The 19,014-nt window shown below is 41.4% G+C and overlaps 1 protein-coding gene and 1 non-coding gene across 3 annotated transcripts in view; one reads left to right on the top strand and one right to left on the bottom strand.

Moving 5' to 3' along the window:
• sema3h (sema domain, immunoglobulin domain (Ig), short basic domain, secreted, (semaphorin) 3H) overlaps positions 1-19,014 on the bottom strand; it is a 68,316-nt gene that overhangs the window by 47,653 nt on the left and 1,649 nt on the right. The window lies entirely within an intron of this gene.
• On the top strand, positions 12,416-12,488 carry trnar-ccu (transfer RNA arginine (anticodon CCU)). The gene has a single exon. It is a non-coding gene; the product is annotated as a tRNA-Arg (tRNA).

Here is a 19,014-nt window from a genome sequence, read left to right as displayed (position 1 = left end):
ATGGGGTGGAAAGGCTGATAAAAAAAAGAAGTGAAAGATAAGAGATGGCAAAACTCCCATGAAGACAAGGTGAAAAATGATGATTGGATGGATAATGAGTGAGGAAAGCAGCAGGGGAAGACAAAAAAACGGATTACGAAGTAAGAGAGGTGGAGAAAAGGTTGAGAAAACAGGGTGACAAAAAAAGGAGAACACGGAGGAGTGAAAGATTGAAGTTAGAGGAACCGCAACATGCTGACAGTTGGGCAAAAACACAAGTGATGGATGAGCAGGGAGGAAATTAGTTCATAGAAAAAGTGAGAAAGACATGACTCCGTGGAAATGGCGAAACAATCGGCGACGGAGAAACAGCCGCGGCAGGGGAGAAATGGTTCTGCAACACAACAAACAAGATAGCAGAAACTCACGTTTAGCGCAGCGTGAAATCTTACCGGGTGCTTTGTTGTTACCCAGCAAAGCGTCGGTAAGGTAAATTGTTTTGTTCCCCCACTGATCTGGGCTTCATTAAGCCCAGAGGGGGACACCGGCACGGACAGCTCAAACAAATCTTGTTTGCTTTGGGACAAAGTTTGGATTCAGTCGGCCTCGAGTACAAACTATTCAAGTGGAACTTCCTGCCAAATCAACCATGAACAATGTGAAGTTAACGAACTTATAAATCTTTTAGTAGTAAACACCTGTTCAATTGATTCGGGGAAAGATGAACCAGAAGAGCATCAGTGACATCTCTCCTTCGTTTCCTGGGAGGCTAAAGCTAAAGGATAAAGCAATAAAATCAACTACATATAGGATACAGGATATATTTCCATGGATCACAGAGCTCCAGAGCATCAAAAGGGAGGTGATATGCTAATAATAGAAACCCTCCGCTCCCTATAGCCCTGAGATACCCTATACATCCTCTGCAACTGTACAACATCTGCAATTCAATTAAAATGACACATTTGTCTGTTTGTGACCTCAACTCTAATGTTTTTCTGAACAGATTTGACTTAAAATGAGAAAAGAAATTAAAAAAAACGTTCATTTAGTCTGTAAGTTACCAATAGTTTTTTTTTTTTTTTGTAAGGCGAGAGAGTCATTCACAGGGTCGGCATCAGAGAACCATCAAATACATTATTTATTTCGGCAGGTTTGTTGAAAATGGCGGATATAGTTGAACTTCAAACTTTAAAAATAATGTTTAAAGCAAAAAATAGATCGTTACCAGAACAGTTACAAAATTTGTTCAGATTGGAGGATGAGGACAACAGACTTAAACTTGATTTCAAACATACTTTTGCAAGGCTAAACATAAAACAAATGTGTATTTCTGTTACAGGTGTAAAATTATGGCATGGACAAAGCAAGGAACTGAAAAGTTGCACAAGTTTGTATCAGCTTAAGAAAATGTTTAAAAAAGAAAAGATAAGTGCCTACAAAAAAGAAGAAGGAGAAAGAGAAAAAAATAGATAGAAGAGTGGTATTTTTGTTCGTTTTCTTGTTATAAATATGTGTATAGATAGATTGGTGTTCAGTAAGTCAACGTAATTGTATTAACAGAGTTTTCTTCTTCCTGCTCCTTTTCTTTCATGGTGATAATGTGTACTTCATGGAATTTTGTACAACATTATTAAGAATATATACCATGAATGGAATAAATGAAATGAAAAGGCATCAGTAACTTGAATGACAATAATATATTCTATATTTCATTTTGACAGCTTCCTTGTGAAAGACGCGTGTTTCTGGGAGCCGCCCCCTCCACGGGAAGCTGCCTTGCCTCTGCCTCCCCAAGCAGCCAGAACTTCACCCAAATTACAGTGCGCGCACCGCAGGAGTCGGGAGCAGCATGACCTCGTTTGATTCGACATGAGGGGAAAAACTCGGCTTAATTGAATGTGAAACCACCTCTGCAGCGAGAACGCCGGCAGGATTCGGCGTCCGTAGCCATGGCGGGTTCCCGTTGGGGGCGGACGGGCTGAAGTGCAGCTCCCCGACTCATTTTGGAGCTCATTAAGTCAGCGTTACAGTGCGGAGGATGCCACAAGACGGAGCCCACGCTCACACCGAAATAAACACGATATCTTCTCCAAGTTGCTGAGCGTCCGCCTGAGTCAGCATCACATGTTCAATGCCGAAAACCAATTTAGATTTTGCATCCACACATGCCTGTGTGATTACAACTCTGTCTTGTTTTCTTTACTTTGCACAAACCGATTTGCACACACACACACACACACACACACACAGGCATAGCCAGAATACTTGGAAAACTTTCCCCTGTCCGTTTTCTCCCATTTTGACCTCACAAAGATGAATGGCTTGTATTCAGTATGAAAAAAAGGGTAAATCTTTACCGTGCATGCACACAGACACTCACCTCTTAGTCATTAAAAACCAGCTGCACCCACTCCACCCTAACTCTTGGGACAGTTGCCGTGGTTACAGCAGCCATGCCGACATAATTGGGAGTGGGTGGGGATGTGGGGGATATCTGAGGGGGTCTCTCAGCCTTCCTCCCTAATCCTCCACCGACCATCACCCATGTTTCACACACACAGCTTAAGCATTCAGCCGATACTTATCGTCAACACTTGCGCTGCTGCACACGGGAACGTTTGGAGTAATGGAGTGTTTCTAAGAGATCAAAGCTGCAGCACGGGCGAACACATACGGATCAGCGCAAGCCACTAACCACACACATATTTACCCGCACATAAAGCATCATCTGTGTCCCCAGGCTCGTTTCTTTTTTAACCTTCAACAGGCTGTCAACACACACAGACACACACACACACACTCCTGCCAAGGCTGGAATCTTCAGCCATTATCAAACCAGCACAGCCATGAAAGGTCAGCCCACTCTCCTCTCTCTCCCCTCAATAACTTCTGAATGGATGCTTTGAGATGCCGCAGTGAAATCTGTTGAGAGGGAAAGTTGCAGCATTTGTCGGTGGCACTTTTTCTGATGACTTGATCGACCCAGAGGCAATCCATTCTCCAACTCTGCACGCTTTTTTCAAAAACTCTGGATTGAAATTGATTTTCTTTCTTCTTTTTTTTCCTCTAAACAACTCGCATCTCCTAAAATGGCATGAAATCACGTTGAAAGCTGGAAGAACCATTAGATTTTTAAAAATCAGAGGATATAGATAAAAACATAGACAGCTGTATACTTTGGTAAAGTGCTTTTCGAAGAGAGAGTGGTTAAAAGGGCCAACTGCGGAGAGGCTGGGTAATATATGTTTAGATTTCTTCAAACCAGATCACTTCTCTCCCCGGCTGACGTGCAGCCTGTAATTTTATTGAGTGGCCATATAATGGCTTCTACAATGGTCACCGACGTCCGTGCTCCTTCCAGAACCCACGATGCAGATGTCCGTCTCATGAAAAAAAATGTTTTTTAACCTTTATTTACTCAGGCAAGCAATTTAAGAACAAATTCTTATTTACAAATGCAGCCTGAACAAAGAGCATAAGCACTTTGAGGGGAGAGGGGAAGGGGAGTGCTAGAAATAAAAAACAACTTTATATAAAATTGCATGATAATACAATAAATATGTACAATAAATATAAATACAAAAACATTGAAAAACATTAAGACATTGGGATGTGGCAAGTCGGCCCGATCAACAGGTGCAAGAGTCAACTGTAACAAAATGGTCACAATCTGAAGCTCCGATGGGCAGAGGTGTCAAGTAACGAAGTACAAATACTTCGTTACCTTAATTAAGTAGACTTTTTACTTTTACTCCTTACATTTTCACGCAATTATCTGTACTATTTACTCCTTACATTTTAAAAACAACCTTGTTACTCTATTTCATTTCGGCCTTTAAAAAAAAAACTATCCAGTTAAATTGCTCCATCCGGATAGAGTGAATTTGGTTGTGGTTGTTTCAGATGTTCTTGTCCAGTTTTGTTCTTACATCTGTTCCCTCAGATTCCTGCAACTAAACTTGGATGTACATTCCAATAAAGGTTAGGATAAATGATAACATGCCTCTGAAGTTTGACTTTTTGCACCATTACAATACTTATAGGCAACTAGTCATCATATCTCCTGCTCTCTGAAACACATGTTAATGCTCAATAGTACACATATATGGTTCTTTAATATATTTGTATTATACTAAGATGCATTCATTTTCAATGGCTTTTGTCCTTAATTTTTTTCCCCTTACATTACTTTTACTTTTATACTTTAAGTAGTTTTCAAACCAGTACTTTCATACTTTTACTCAAGTAAAAAACTTGAGATGATACTTCAACTTCTACAAGAGTATTTTTAAACTCTAGTATCTATACTTCTACCTGAGTAATGAATGTGAATACTTTTGACACCTCTGCCGATGGGTTTCTCTACTGCTGTATCCTTCTAAGTGAAACTGCACTTTCATGTGACTGTGGCGGCTACCAGTTAGCTCAGGATCGATGCTCAAGGCCGTCCTTTTTCAGGAGATAGGAGTTGTTAAATAGTTGTGTAATGGCATGTGACGATAAGATGAAGGGAGGCAATTAAGGTAAAGGTTTTTGTATCAAAAAAGAAAGAAACGTGCTTGTATGATTCAGGGGAGGCAGCTGAAATAATTGCAGGTACACACACACACACACACACACACACACACACACACACACACACACACACACACACACACACACACACACACACACACATATGCATGCTTGCAGGGTGCAGCTGCTCTTATCAACATCAAGTTGACAGGGGTCAATGAGAGTATTGACCTCTGATCGGAACCAATTGGCCTCTGACCCCTGTCACTGGGAATCAAAGGCACCAAATGTTACGATGTAAAGGACCAGACATACTAAGGCATAATCCAACAGGTCCGTGCACGCACACACACAGAAAATGTCTGTTGCATGAATGGCTCCTTTATATTAGTGCAAGTGTCTGCCTGTCCAAGTTTTCCTCTATAAGTGTTTTGTTTACTTAGTGTTCGTTTATGTGAGTTCCTGCGAGTGTGTGTGTGTGTGTGTGTGTGTGTGTGTGTGTATGTGTGTGTTTGCCAGTCGGTAGATATTTCTGTCCTTGGTGAACATTAGATTAAAGGCTGCTGGTCATGGGAGCTCTGATGGACCTCGATGTGATTAGAGCAAATGTGTGGCTTGTGATACAGCTAAAAACATTCCTGCATTGCACAATATTCACTCAGTCACTTGTGCGACCGTGCTCACACACACACACACACACACACACACACACACACACACACACACACACACACACACACACACACACACACACACACACACACACACACACACACACACACACACACACACAAACACACTGCACAGCATCTGTGTTCTGGTATGTTCATGAACAAAGACACCTGCATTCAAGCAAACGCCCCAAATGAACATTTTTGTCTGATTTCAGACTTGAAAACAATCCTGGATGGAACTCTTTTGTTTTGCAATGACCTTTTATTAATTTGTTTATTGTATAACTAGCTGCAAAATCTGTTTTTAGACATAGCTGTTACTTCAGATGTGGTAAAAGGTCTAAATACCAGCCACACTTGCAGTAAACAGAGCTTGGCCAACATCGTTTGATCATCACAAACATTCATTATCAGCATTTAAATAGAAGTTAAATGTAAAACCTGCAGTAAATCTGTTTCACATTTCTTCTCAGCAGTTTACCCTGACAGATCTTGATTTACTCATCCAGCTAAATGCAGTTTCTTTTACATAACACTAATTCACATAGAGAATCCACTTACATGTGCATATAGAAACCCAATAATGTCATCATCCTCTTGGCAAGGGCTCTTTGTCTCCAGTCAGGGACCGGCTCTGGGCTCCGTGGTGTGCAGCGCAGACACCAATCATATGATATAAAGAAGGGACTTTCAAATCGGTTCAGCATGCTCTAATTTGATTTCTGTAAACAGTTATGCAGCGGTTCAGACAGAGAAGTCCCAGTCGGGATGGATTAATGTGAGGTAACGGATCTAAAAACAAGCTGAGTTGCTTCTAATCAGCCAGCAGGTGTTTGCTTCAGCTCTTCAAGATGTTTTATGGTTACAGTAGATCCAGACTACAGCTTTCATTCTCATTCTCTGTGAAAGCCTCATTTTTTTAAATTGAAAGAAAATAGTCTGGAAACTTTGATGGTTTCTTTCTTCCCCCATGCTGCATCTCTCTATAATGATACCTCAGATGCTTCCTTCGCATGGTGGATGAATCAGGGCTCCATCTGCTCAAAGTTTTAAATAACTATACTGGCTGAAAGGTGACTATTGGCGTAGGAATACCACAAAAAAGGGAATAATCACAGAAGTACTGCACAATCTTTCGCTTAATGAGATCCGTACTCTCATCAGCTGCAGCCCACGTTATCTGTATTACATCTGCATCAGCCCAATCATAACTTCAGCGCCTCGGGGTTCTGATCTTTCTCTTGTTTTCTTATCTATTATTGCATTTGTTTTGAAAATACTGAGCATTTAACTCTTGTGCATTCATGTTTGAGCCCCTATTCCTGATATGGACACGTCACTAACAGTCCAGGTGAGCCAGGAGGGACAACAGGGGAAAGCTGTGTGACAGGAAAGAATCCATTTTGCACACACAGCTCGGCCAACGCCAGCGCGGGTTTTCCATGCTGGCTACGTCGGAGCCCGAGGCGGCTGGAAGGACGTCCGGCGCCGTACACTGAAGGGCAGGTTGAATTTGCACCGATTTCATCACCAAACAGGCAGAGCTGGATAACCTCACACTTTATAAACGCTGACAACTTTCAAGGAGGAAGGTTCCAAGCAAGTCCTTGCAACATATTACAGAAGAATACCTTCCCAAGCTTTGCTCATGCAGAGAAATACGAGTGAAAAAAAAGAACAAAAATGAAGTTATTTCTCTCTCATGAGAGTCCAACTTTGCTTTGTTCATTTTCAGTTTCTACATCAAAACACTATTTTTCTTTCTTCGCTGCGTACACACAAAAGCTAGAGTCCTAACATTAATCTTTCCAATTATTGTCACAGTCTACAGCGTGGTCCGTCTGAAAGCTGCACGTGTTTGTGTGTCTTCATAAGCATCTGTCTGTCTGCTCTCGGAGCCCCAGGGAGCGTTAGCTGTCTGCTGCAACGTTCCCAAAGGGAGGACGTTGCTGGCTGCGCCACCAGAGGGGGGTAGCGGTGGAGGGGGGGGGGGGCAGGCGAGGAAACCGGGGCACATTTCCTGTGGAAATGGGGTTATCACTTCACCAATTACTGGTACAATTACAGCGGGAAGCCTGCAGAGGCCTGGGAACGAAGCCCGTAGGCGCGCAGATGGGCACTCGTGTGGAGACATGCGAACACAGAAAATCATTTCTAACACCCAGGTCCTAAATAGCTGCTATAAAACATCACCATCCCACTGTGCTGCGTCTTTAGCGAGGCGGCCGACTGCGCTGGAGTGGGTGTCTTGATGTCTTAACCTCCTGCTGTGACAAAGTGACAGAATCCACTCTCCTCCGGGGCGCTGGAAGCTTTTCCCAGATGCAGGATTAGCCGTCTCCAGTGGAAATCCAGTGCTCACTTTTGTTTCCGACCACTAAGGCTTCACGTTTCACCACTTAGAGTCTGATGATTAAATCACCTCAACTTGTTTTCTATACGCTGGGAATGAGTTTGCGACCAAATGCATCACTTTTTTTGTGCAAGTCCTGACCCCAGCTCTCATTTTTCCCCGTAAAATAAAAGATTACACATTCTAGTTGCCTTTTACTGTTCCAGTTAATGTCTCTGAGACACACATTCACACACACACACTCGCACAGACGCACATACCAGAGCAGAATTATGGCTGAAACAGACACACTACGTCTGGACTGTGTCACCAACACACCAGACCCACGTGGACTGCTTGACCTTTGACCTCGAGACAAATGATTATTCATCATCGTCAGGCTGTTCAGGTCCAGGTCATCGTGCTACAATATAAACACAATACAGTCCATTCACTGTTTGCTTTTAATCTAATTTTTTTTTTCAGACTTCTTTTTGTCTGAGAGAATGTTCACTGGCTGTTTTTTCTCATTGCTTCATATTCACGCAGTTGCCTGCAGTCTGGCATGTGAGCCGCCCCACTACCCAGCAATGATGCTTCAATGTTTTCAGTTAGAGGTGAAAGCTGCTCTTCTCTTTCATCTTAAATCGCTTGGATCAGTTTTATTATTTGACATCGCTGCAATCATGTCCTAATCTTAAAAAGAAAAGCTTACAGTTGGGGTTTGAAACAATGTTGGTTTACTTATACCCTTGAAAAGTAATGTGGAACAAAGAACAGAGCAAAATTAACCTCATATACTGTTCAAGGGTTATGAAATCAAGCCTTAATAAAACTCAGTCTTGAAGTCATAACTCAAGAATCAAATGGAATTAAGGCTCAAACATCAGGATACATTTACATTTTTGGAGTTATTATCAAATGCTTCATCATCTACATCATCATCATCCTCCCTCTGACTCTGTCCATGAAGTTCCAGCACTATCTTGATGGTTATGGTCTGAACCACTGAGACAGGGACACGTTTTCACAGTTTTCCCACAATGATAATGAGAGATAAAAACAGATGGAGCATGGCTGCAAATGAAACTTAAACTCCATTTTAATTCAATTACATCTTTTCTACAGACTCACTCCATTGTGGGTAAAAAAAAAAAATCTTGAATTAGTAAATTGGCAGGCGTTAATTTGCGATCCCAGGATTTGCTTGCAAACAATAACCATGCCGGCTAAAAGCAAATTCAAAAATATCATATCAGCACACATCTCAAACATTTTACATCAATGTTTCAACAATGCAAACTATTTTTCAGCGTGCATTAGTGATTCTGTGTCCATTTCTGCTTGCTGTGTTACTGATTGTGATTCAAAGGAGTTTGCTTGTTTTGATGCTGAGTCTGGGATTTATGCATTCAAATCAAAGTTATATTATTTCACAAATGTTCGCACTCAAGTTAGAAGAAAAAAAAACACTGCAGTCTTTAAGGCCTCTACTTCTTGGCTCAGCTTCAAAGCATGTTAAACATACTGTCCCACTTATGAAAATGGGTGATAAAAATATCCATGAATTTCATAAATAGGGAGCGAGGGAAGATACGGCCCTTCTGCGATAGTTATGAACAGTCATGATGTCTACAGTTGACTTTCAAGGTCAATTTCATGAGGAATCTCAGCTTTAAAGCCAGGCCAGATGATCAAACCCCCTATCTCTTACTCTACATCCTCTATTTTTTAAACAGGAAAAGGAAGTCCAACTTTGAACCTTTTGTGGCAGTTGTCTGATCTTTCCATCACTGACAAGAGACAGAATCAGATTCTTGTGGTTTCTTCTTCTGCATGCAGCCATGGGAACATCAATTTGGTCACATCAAAAGGTTACGCATCAAATATTTTTGCTCTGGTTGGGCTTGTAGCGCATGTAGTATTCCCAAGCAGATTTATACTCTTGCTCAAGAAAGCCACCATCTTCCCACTCAAGTTCGGAGTTTATTTGGTTTTAAAGAGAAAAGACATTTATTTAGTCTGCGGTGCCCTTCAGCAAGACGTTGCAGAGGCCGAGATCATGACTTGTGAACATCTACTTTGCATAAAATACTTTGAAATGAGAGAAAACTGGAGGATAAACATATTCATTACTGGGAACAATTCCACATGAACCTCTGAGTATCGGCTCCATCTCCACACACCCTCATATCCTGCGTCTCCGGGCTCTAATCTACAGATAATGAGGTAAACTAATGGTCAGAGTTAGTCTAGCGCCGTTGATCCCATCTCCTGGTTTCCCGCTGGCCAGCAAGTCAAGTGTGCCTTTGTGGATTAAACTCCCCAGCGCTGCTAAAGTGAAAGGAATGCTGTGAGAATTGTATGTCCGCATAAGGATGGGGGGGGGGGGTTATTTTCGGCAAACAGCAGCATAAAGCTAAACTCCCTTGTCACTTGTAAACAGCGGTTGACGTAAAGTAAGAGGACCAGCACGTTACACGTCTCTAGATTGTTAAAGGCAGGAGTTTTACTTAATTACAGGCTTGAGGCTAAACATAGCCGCTGATATTAAACACCAAATACCTCTCGAGGGGAAATTTACTAAATGTCCGCTGTTGTCAGGGGTTGTTGTTGCCAAAGCAAGGTTGCCATTAGACTCCAGAGAAAACCCTCAAGCATTGAGGTCCTTAATGTCTTAGAAACTACTTGAGAAAGACATTTAGCACTACTCTGGAGAATCGTTTCAAACAGCACAGAAGGATGAAGTCCTTTTCTTTTTTTGATGTAAAAAAAACAAGGCTTGTGGCTAAACTTAATATTTTGCAGGCGGCAGGCAAATCGAGTGTCTGTCCTAACTTTAAACTTAAGTTTAAGCTTTCAGCGGCTGTCTGACTTGACGAGTGATGAGGAAAGGATGGTGCCACCGCTGGAGATTGGTCCCACTACGATTAATAATACAGAATATCCGGATTGTGTGCCACATAAATGTCCCAGAGAAATCAACATTTCAGCAACATATCCAGCCCAGAGCTTGGAAAGCACTGGCCTAGATAGAAATAGATCTGAAAGAATAAATTAATAATGAAGTGTGTCTTGATTTTTAATAGTTCTCTGAAGGCTTTTGTGCTTCATCACAGAACTGCACCCAGAAAAGAGAAAGGTGAAGGAAGATGTGCAACCGTGCACTGAGCAGTGGAAAAAGGAAAAGTTTTCACCTGTTAAGTTATAATGTGTTTCCTGTGATACTTGCAGGCAGCTGCACTTTCATGAAACACGGCGGCATCGCAGCTGACAGCAAGCAGAACAAAGTGAGCGGCTCTATCTGCCGTCTCCGTGTTGCTGTTTACACCGTCATTAAAGCTGGTCTCTGGGTTGTTATAGTTACATAATACGGGCTTGAAGATCAGGAAAGGTCACGTATGACCCGGAGGAGCCAATCCTGAAGCATTTATGGCTCAGCTGCATCATCGTTTCCAAATGTTTACGTATTTATCCTGCAGATTACAAACAGAAACGGGTGCCGCAGCTGATCAAAAATGAACTTATAAACGTGCAGCGTGAAGTGCAGCGTGAAGTGTAACCTGCTTACTTGATCTTTGAAAACAGGCTGAGATCTGTTCTGCAGTGTTTTCAATAATTCAGATAAAATCTCGTCATTCTTATGTGGGTTTAAAAGCAATACCTGAAGCTTTTTTGTTCCTTTTTCCGACAGTTATTTTGAAGCCAAAAGGTAAGACAACTCAGCTGGTAAAGCAGCACAATTGCGTAATAATGCTTAGCCAATTAGATCACTGTTGCATCCAGACAACGATTAACTAATTCATTGCATAGTGCCTCTAATAACCAACCAATTTGCATGGAAATTCAACATTTCCATAAAATCACATTTAATTTTGTCCAAACTGTCCAGAAAGAGACGGTAGCCGGTAGTTTAAACAGCCAAGAGAAGCAGCCGGCAGCATGTGGGTGAAACATCGACGTCTCCATTGAAACCAACACAGATTTGATCCCGGTGTCCGCCAGCGACTGATTATCAGTAATTGTGAATGTGACATGTGAGTAAAACATGATGCCGCCTCTGCGTGAGTTCAGAGGTTCAAATTAGTTCAATAAAGCAGCCGCGCAGTTTTGTGATTCTACTGAGCTGGTGGTTTTATTCCCATGAACTTGAAAGCTGGTGTTAATGGAGTACTTGACTGTACTCACGTCCATGTGGCGGACATGGCATTGGATTGACTTGAATGTGTCCATAATATCATACATTTACATCTCCCAAGTAAAATCTAGGACTGGTTTTTATGTGTATCTGCAGCTGTAGTTTTTTTCATGTCCTCTATTGTGTTTAACTGTGCAAAATAGATGGAATAGATGGAAGTGCATCCCTGCACGTCCAGCAGACACATTTCAACAACCACTGGGTGCAAAAATGTCTCAACTACATGTTTTTGCATGTGCGAGCGGTAGAGAGAGAAGCTATCTCTAGCTGCCATCTATCATCGAGAAAATCACGCAAGCATCCACTGAATGGATCATCTAGTGATCTCATTAAACACTAGCGTGTGTGCTTTGGCCCAGGCGTTTGACAGCATAACTGGAATACTGAGTTATTAGGAAATAAGTGTGGGTTGGACAGGAAACAAGGAAAGTATTTAGTACTTCACATGCACAGAGTTGTCTGATCAATCTGTTTGGCTACACGTCATCAGTCAAAAGATGAGCACAAACTATTTCCTGTGACCAGTGACACAGAAACACACTTCTGTGTCCACGACTCAAGAGTCCTGCAGCATTGTTGCTTCATGACATCACTGTTTCTGCCTCTCGGCCCGATGTTTTCATTGTTTTTCATTCCCGTTTTCGGTGTCTGCATGCTTTATGTGCCATGTTCCTGTCATTGTCAGGAATACCTTCCCAACACCAGGGTCCAGCAGCCCCAGTGGCCTAATGGATAAGGCACTGGCCTCCTAAGCCAGGGATTGTGGGTTCAAGTCCCATCTGGGGTGTTCACTTATACTGTTACTGACAACCAGAGGTGTCAAAAGTATTCACATTCATTACTCAGGTAGAAGTATAGATACTAGAGTTTAAAAATACTCCTGAAGAAGTTGAAGTATCAACTCAAGTTTTTTACTCAAGCAAAAGTATAAAAGTACTGGTTTCAAAACTACTTAAAGTATAAAAGTAATGTAAGGGGGAAAAAAGCCATTAAGGACAAAAGCCATTGAAAATGAATGTATCTTAGTATAATGCAATATATTAAAGAACCATATATGTGTACTATTGAGCATTAACATGTATTGTAATGGTGCAAAAACATACTTCAGAGGCATGTTATCATTTATCCTAACCTTTATTGGAATGTACATCCAAGTTTAGTTGCAGGAATCTGAGGACAAAGGATGTAAGAACAAAACTGGACAAGAACATCTGAAACAACCACAACCAAATTCTCTCTATCCGGATGGAGCAATTTAACTGGATAGTTTTTTTTTAAAGGCCAAAATGAAATAGAGTAACGAGGCTGTTTTTAAAATGTAAGGAGTAAAAAGTACAGATAATTGCGTGAAAATGTAAGGAGTAAAAGTAAAAAGTCGTCTGAAAAATAATTACTCCAGGGAAGTATAGATAACCAAAATTTCTACTTAAGTAAGGTAACGAAGTATTTGTACTTCGTTACTTGACACCTCTGCTGACAACTGACCCTTTAGCAGAAACAATGTTCTGAATATTCTTCTACAGTATATGTCTATAGATTATGATTCACCTACACTACCAGAGACATGTGTGGTGAAGTCCTCAACTACCTGGTTCAAGCTTCACTTCAGCCACTGCAGCTGATATCAACAAGAACTTTTGAAAGTATGCTCCATTTTTCTTTTTTGGCAATACTGCAACATCTTGCATTCAGATCTCTACGCCAATCTTTTTGCATCATGTCAACATTTTTGTTAATGTTTATGAAAACAAACTTTTGAATACGCAAGCTCAAGCACGCTCTCTAACTCAATCATATGTTGCAATTGTGAATCATGTTTTAATGAGAATAACTGGATGATTTTCAGAAGAAATGACGCCGTATAAACTGCTGGTCCGAGGTTCTATTCATCCATCCATCATCTATACCCGCTTATTCCTAACGTCATTTTATACATGACTAATGCTGTTGAGTAACATTACCACTGCAAACAGCATGACAGAAACTGACAAAGTGGGTCTGACAAGAAAAGAATGCGAGAGAGAGAAAAGTGGAATCCAGACAAGTCAATGTGAAGGATTTAATAAACGGTTGTGAGCAGCGTAACGGGCCGAGAGCACACGCACTCAGGTCCTGAGATGAACCGTCTACGATGAGCTGCTCTCACCGGCCTGGTTCTCATATGCGTCACAGTCAGATGAAGCATGTTCGGATCTGTTTCAGTACACCCACGCCTGAGTTTTTCACACGTAGACGATGGTCTGGTTTATTCTTAGTTATTCTTAGTCTGAGGGGGCAAAACATTTCATTTCGTCGCATCTCCTGAAGTGATTTCTTTCATTTTCTGCTGAAATGAGCTTGTGTTCTTCTAATATTTATTGTGAGATTGAGCTGCGTGTCAGTTGGTCACTGCTGGTTATTACAGTTCACTGAGTCAGAAATAAGAGGAAAACATGATGCAGAGTTGACGTAAACTTTATATTATGCTGCATTTTCATGAATTCATACATCACTGATAGCCACAAGTCTTTAGATGACAGTAATGTCAGCTCTAATTATGAAGAGGAGAGGGGTCCCCACATTGCTGCACATCAATAACACGTGTATTCTTCCACTAAGAGACCCAGTGTGGTAAGAAAAAAACCATCTTTGCAGACTTTATATTACCAAAACTGCTCTATAATTTAGAAATTTCCAGTATATAATGTAACCAAAGGGCATATTTTTGGTAAACCGTCCCCGCCACTGTGGAACTCAATATCTCAAATTTATAAATCAGTCTTGATTAAAAGAATATAGAAATAAATAAAAAAAAGTGGTCTTCAGCCAAAACATAGTGGTTTTGAGGCCCAACTGGGGCGGCTGATGTCAGAGATGTGCAGCAGGAGAGAAAGTGACAGATAGGACGGTGGAACACCCACGGCACGACAAACTTCACGTTTCCAGTTGAAATCCCAGATATTTTTCTGTTTCTTTGTCTGCCTTAGTTGCAATATATAAACTTTAGTCAAAGGGATGACCAGAGATTGAGGGTTTAAGTCTCATCGGGGGTATATGAAACCAAAGAGCTTCATTTCATTTTTGCTTTGACTTCAGAGAACCAATGAGGGATTTAGAGGCAAATTCTAAGCACGATGAGAGGGTAGTGCTGACGCATGAACGCAATAAAGTCCAGTCGGTTTGTGTTTTCATTGTCTCACAATAAGCCCTTTTATATCTGCGTATCGGAGCTGGCCACGCCGGGAAGACTCCATGTGGAGTTCAGGGCACCGCAGGTCTCTTGTGGCCATTTCACATCCACTCCAATTGGGTACACATGGGTCCACATGAGGTAAATTATATCATTACAGCATCACTCAGCAGGGTTCTACAAGGACGGGGCTTGCAGCTCCAAATGTGTGATCCTACACAGCTTTCAAGCGACTACGCCGGAGCCAGGGAGACAAAACAGTGGTGGCTAGGATGTCGTTTAGGCTCTGAAAGTGCATGCATCTGCTTCAAGGGGAGAATATGCAAGGACAGTCACCATTATCCACACATTTATCATTCAACATAGCTCACAGATTCATTTTTTTTTTAACATCTGATCTTCTGCTTGTGTTTTTTTGCTTTTTTTTTCATAAAAAGGTGCCATTTTCTTTCTCCTCTGACAGGAATACAGCTAAACCCACATCAAAACTCTGCCTGGATAAAGTCAATGACACATTTACAAAGCTGTAATCAGTCCCTGCATTGCACATGTGGAACCATGAACTCTTCTTAAGGGTAGAAACTCACCGGTGGGTTCTGGTCAGCTCTGGCTTCTTGGTTTTATTTTCCCCCAATGGAAACCAGAACATCCACTCACCACATGTAGTGATTTAAATTGCTGCCCTAAAAAAGGAATTAGGATCCCTAACCATCATCACAATGGCTTGATGGAAAAAACATTCAGTCCGTTTAACATATTTTCAGGCTTTTACAACAAAAACATTTTATATGCTGGGGACAAAACAACCACGCATAACTCATATCTGTTGCTGGGCGGGAAGGCAATGTGGCCCCTAAGGAAGAACCGAGGGAGAGTTCTTCTGGTTTTATCATCCAATCTCTTTCTGCTAATTGGTTTGGGATGGCAGTTAATGTGGCAAAAGGTCCATGTGGAAATGCTAAATGACAGAGAAAGGGTCGTTCAGTTTCTCCATTTTTAACAATGAGCCTTTTTTTCGGCGTAAACCCCGTTTTCTCTCCCCGCAAGCAAAAGGATCTTTGGACTGAGTCAGAATGTTGATGAGTGTCACCAAAGACGGGCAGCATCCACTTCTGCGTGATGCTCAAATCAATATGAAGTGAACCCTGAAGTGAAAATCCGATAATCCACTTCATGTAGTGTTTTTGGCATATATGTGTTGCACATGCACAACATGCAGGTATGTGACATATAGGGATGGGCGGTATGGACTAAAAAATGTATCACGATAATTTCTGGCATTTATCCCGATAACGATAAAAATTATGATAAAAAAAATACCAATTCAACTCCATCTTTGTAACTATAAATCTATCTCACTCTCAGATCCGCCATGTTTGTTACACAAAAATGTCATCAAGGGGAATTGATCCTTTTTTCTTTCGTTCTTTCTTTCTTTCTTTCTTTCTTTCAGGCTAATTTCTTTCTTTCTTTCTTTCTTTCTTTCAAGCTAATTTCTTTCTTTCTTTCTTTCTGGCTCATATCTTTCTTTCTTTCTTTCTTTCTGGCTCCTTCCTTCCTTCCTTCCTTCCTTCCTTCCTTCCTTCCTTCCTTCCTTCCTTCCTTCCTTCCTTCCTTCCTTCCTTCCTTCCTTCCTTCCTTCCTTCCTTCACATATGTTGTGCGTGGATTTAACTCAAACAAAAACGTCATCAACGGGAATTTATTGTTTTTACCGCGAGATGACAAATTCTTATCGTGGGGAATTTTTTTGGCGGTTTATCGTGAACGGTAAAATATCGCCCATGCCTAGTGATATACATACATTTAATTAAACTTTGAATTGAAAAGCACGATAAGTCTTCATGGAAAGGGGAGGACAAGCTGAATATAGGAGTGAGAGGGGGATAATGTCACCAGCAGAGTGGCGCAGCGGAAGCGTGCTGGGCCCATAACCCAGAGGTCGATGGATCGAAACCATCCTCTGCTAGCTTTATTGCTTTGGAGGAGAATGTGCAGTGTCATTTATCCCGATAACGATAAATATGACGATTAAAAAAAATACCAATTCAACTCCACCTTTGTAACTATGAATCTATCTCGCTCTCAGATCCACCATGTTTGTTACACAAACATGTCATCAAGGGGAATTGATCCTTTTTTCTTTCTTTTCTTTCTTTCTTTCTTTCTTTCTTTCTTTCTTTCTTTCTTTCTTTCTTTCTTTCTTTCTTTCTTTCTTTCTTTCTTTCTTTCTTTCTTTCTTTCTTTCTTTCTTTCTTTCTTTCTTTCTTTCTGGCTCATATCTTTCTTTCTTTCTGGCTCATTTCCTTCCTTCCTTCCTTCCTTCCTTCCTTCCTTCCTTCCTTCCTTCCTTCCTTCCTTCCTTCCTTCCTTCCTTCCTTCCTTCCTTCCTTCCTTCCTTCCTTCCTTCCTTCCTTCCTTCCTTCCTTCACGTACGTTGTTCGTGGATTTAACTCAAAACCATAAATCAGCTTTACACAAAAACGTCATCAATGGGAATTTGTCGTTTTTACCACGAGATGACAAATTCTTATAAAATAAAATAAAATAAAATATCGCCCATGCCTAGTGACATACATACATTTAATTAAACTTTGAATTGAAAAGCAGGATAAGGCTTCATGGAAAGGGGAGGACCAGCTGAATACAGGAGTGAGAGGAGGATAATGTCATGAGCAGAGTGGCGCAGCGGAAGCGTGCTGGGCCCATAACCCAGAGGTCGATGGATCGAAACCATCCTCTGCTAGCTTTATTGCTTTGGAGGAGAATCTGCAGTGTCACTGAAATACCAAACAGCATCACAGCTGAAGTGAGAAATTACATCCTTTTTTCATAATTACCGCAATTTTGTAACATAAAAAACCCCCACCCTCTGTGTCAGGAAGACCTCTCTGGTGATGACGAGGGAAATGACCGCACTACAGAGCTCCCACAGAGAGAGGAAGAGTATAAACTCACACATATGACGCTAGTTTCCTCTCTGAAGACGAACATATTGGCCACTTTGGGATATAAAACCCCAAAAAAGGATTCGCCACAGCAGGAAACACAACAAAGAGTGAAGTGGGCAGACATCCTGAAAATGAACGGGCTGTGTTTACGGACAAAAGCTTTTATCTTCAAACACTTTTGTATAAACACATTCACGTCCAAGCACGCAGCCACACACATCCACAAACCCACACTCAGGGACAGCCAGGCACATGTGTGACTTCACACCCCCACACCCAGCTACTTTGGCAATTGTTCACATTCAGATCTCATTAAAGCTAAATTCCCACCTGAGAGACCTTCAACAAGTCTCCTCTTCTCCCATTTATCAGTCCTTTCTAGGTCAGAACTGGTCGTCTCCATCTCCATCTTATCCGCAACATGATGTAATCATTTGGTGTCTCGCTCCACGCAGGATCTGGTAAACATGATTAAAGTGAGTTTACCTTCCCTGGCGTAACAACGGGCAACCCTGGATGATTCAAAAGTCCTTTTAATTTGAAGGAGATTTGGCATAAATAGAGCTAGGATGGCAAATAATCACGTTCCAAATCCTGTTTTAATTACAAGACGCAGCTCTTTGCTTTGTCATTACTTGTGAACGTCACGTTTGTGGTCCCCAAACATCCAACATGGGTCAAAGTGTTAAGTCCTGCTCAGTTTGGTGGAGCAGTAAGCTTCAGGACAATTCCTCCCATCACCTAATCCACACTGCCTCGCGCATACATCATGTTGAGATCCTCCTATTCCCCCGCTGAGGCCAACCCAGTCCTGCTGTCGCTCTCGTGAAAGGTTGAGACATCCAGCTTAATCACTGACAGTTGATGCAGCACCACAGCAACCTTTGATGGTCAAAATCAACCCAAACCCTGCCCTAATCATGAAACGCTTTGCAAATATTCTGCGCCGGATACAACGGCGTGCAAAAAGAGGCCAAACAAACAGTATATAAATCCCATAATTATGAACTTCTACACCATGTGAATTTTACACCGACACACTGTAGAAATTTTGGCTTTTCTTTTCTTTTTTTTTATATGAAGTTCATGCAATCCAACTGCAGAGATTGCATGTTGGTTAACAGAACAGCCTGAAGCTTCAAAATTATTTATTTGGTGGTGACATTCTTCATAAGGCATGACAGAAACTATCGG

The sequence above is a fragment of the Cololabis saira genome, chromosome 12 (genome assembly GCF_033807715.1).
Source record: "Cololabis saira isolate AMF1-May2022 chromosome 12, fColSai1.1, whole genome shotgun sequence".
In the NCBI taxonomy this organism is placed as follows: Eukaryota; Metazoa; Chordata; class Actinopteri; order Beloniformes; family Belonidae; genus Cololabis; species Cololabis saira.
This window is presented reverse-complemented; position numbering and strand designations above follow the sequence as displayed.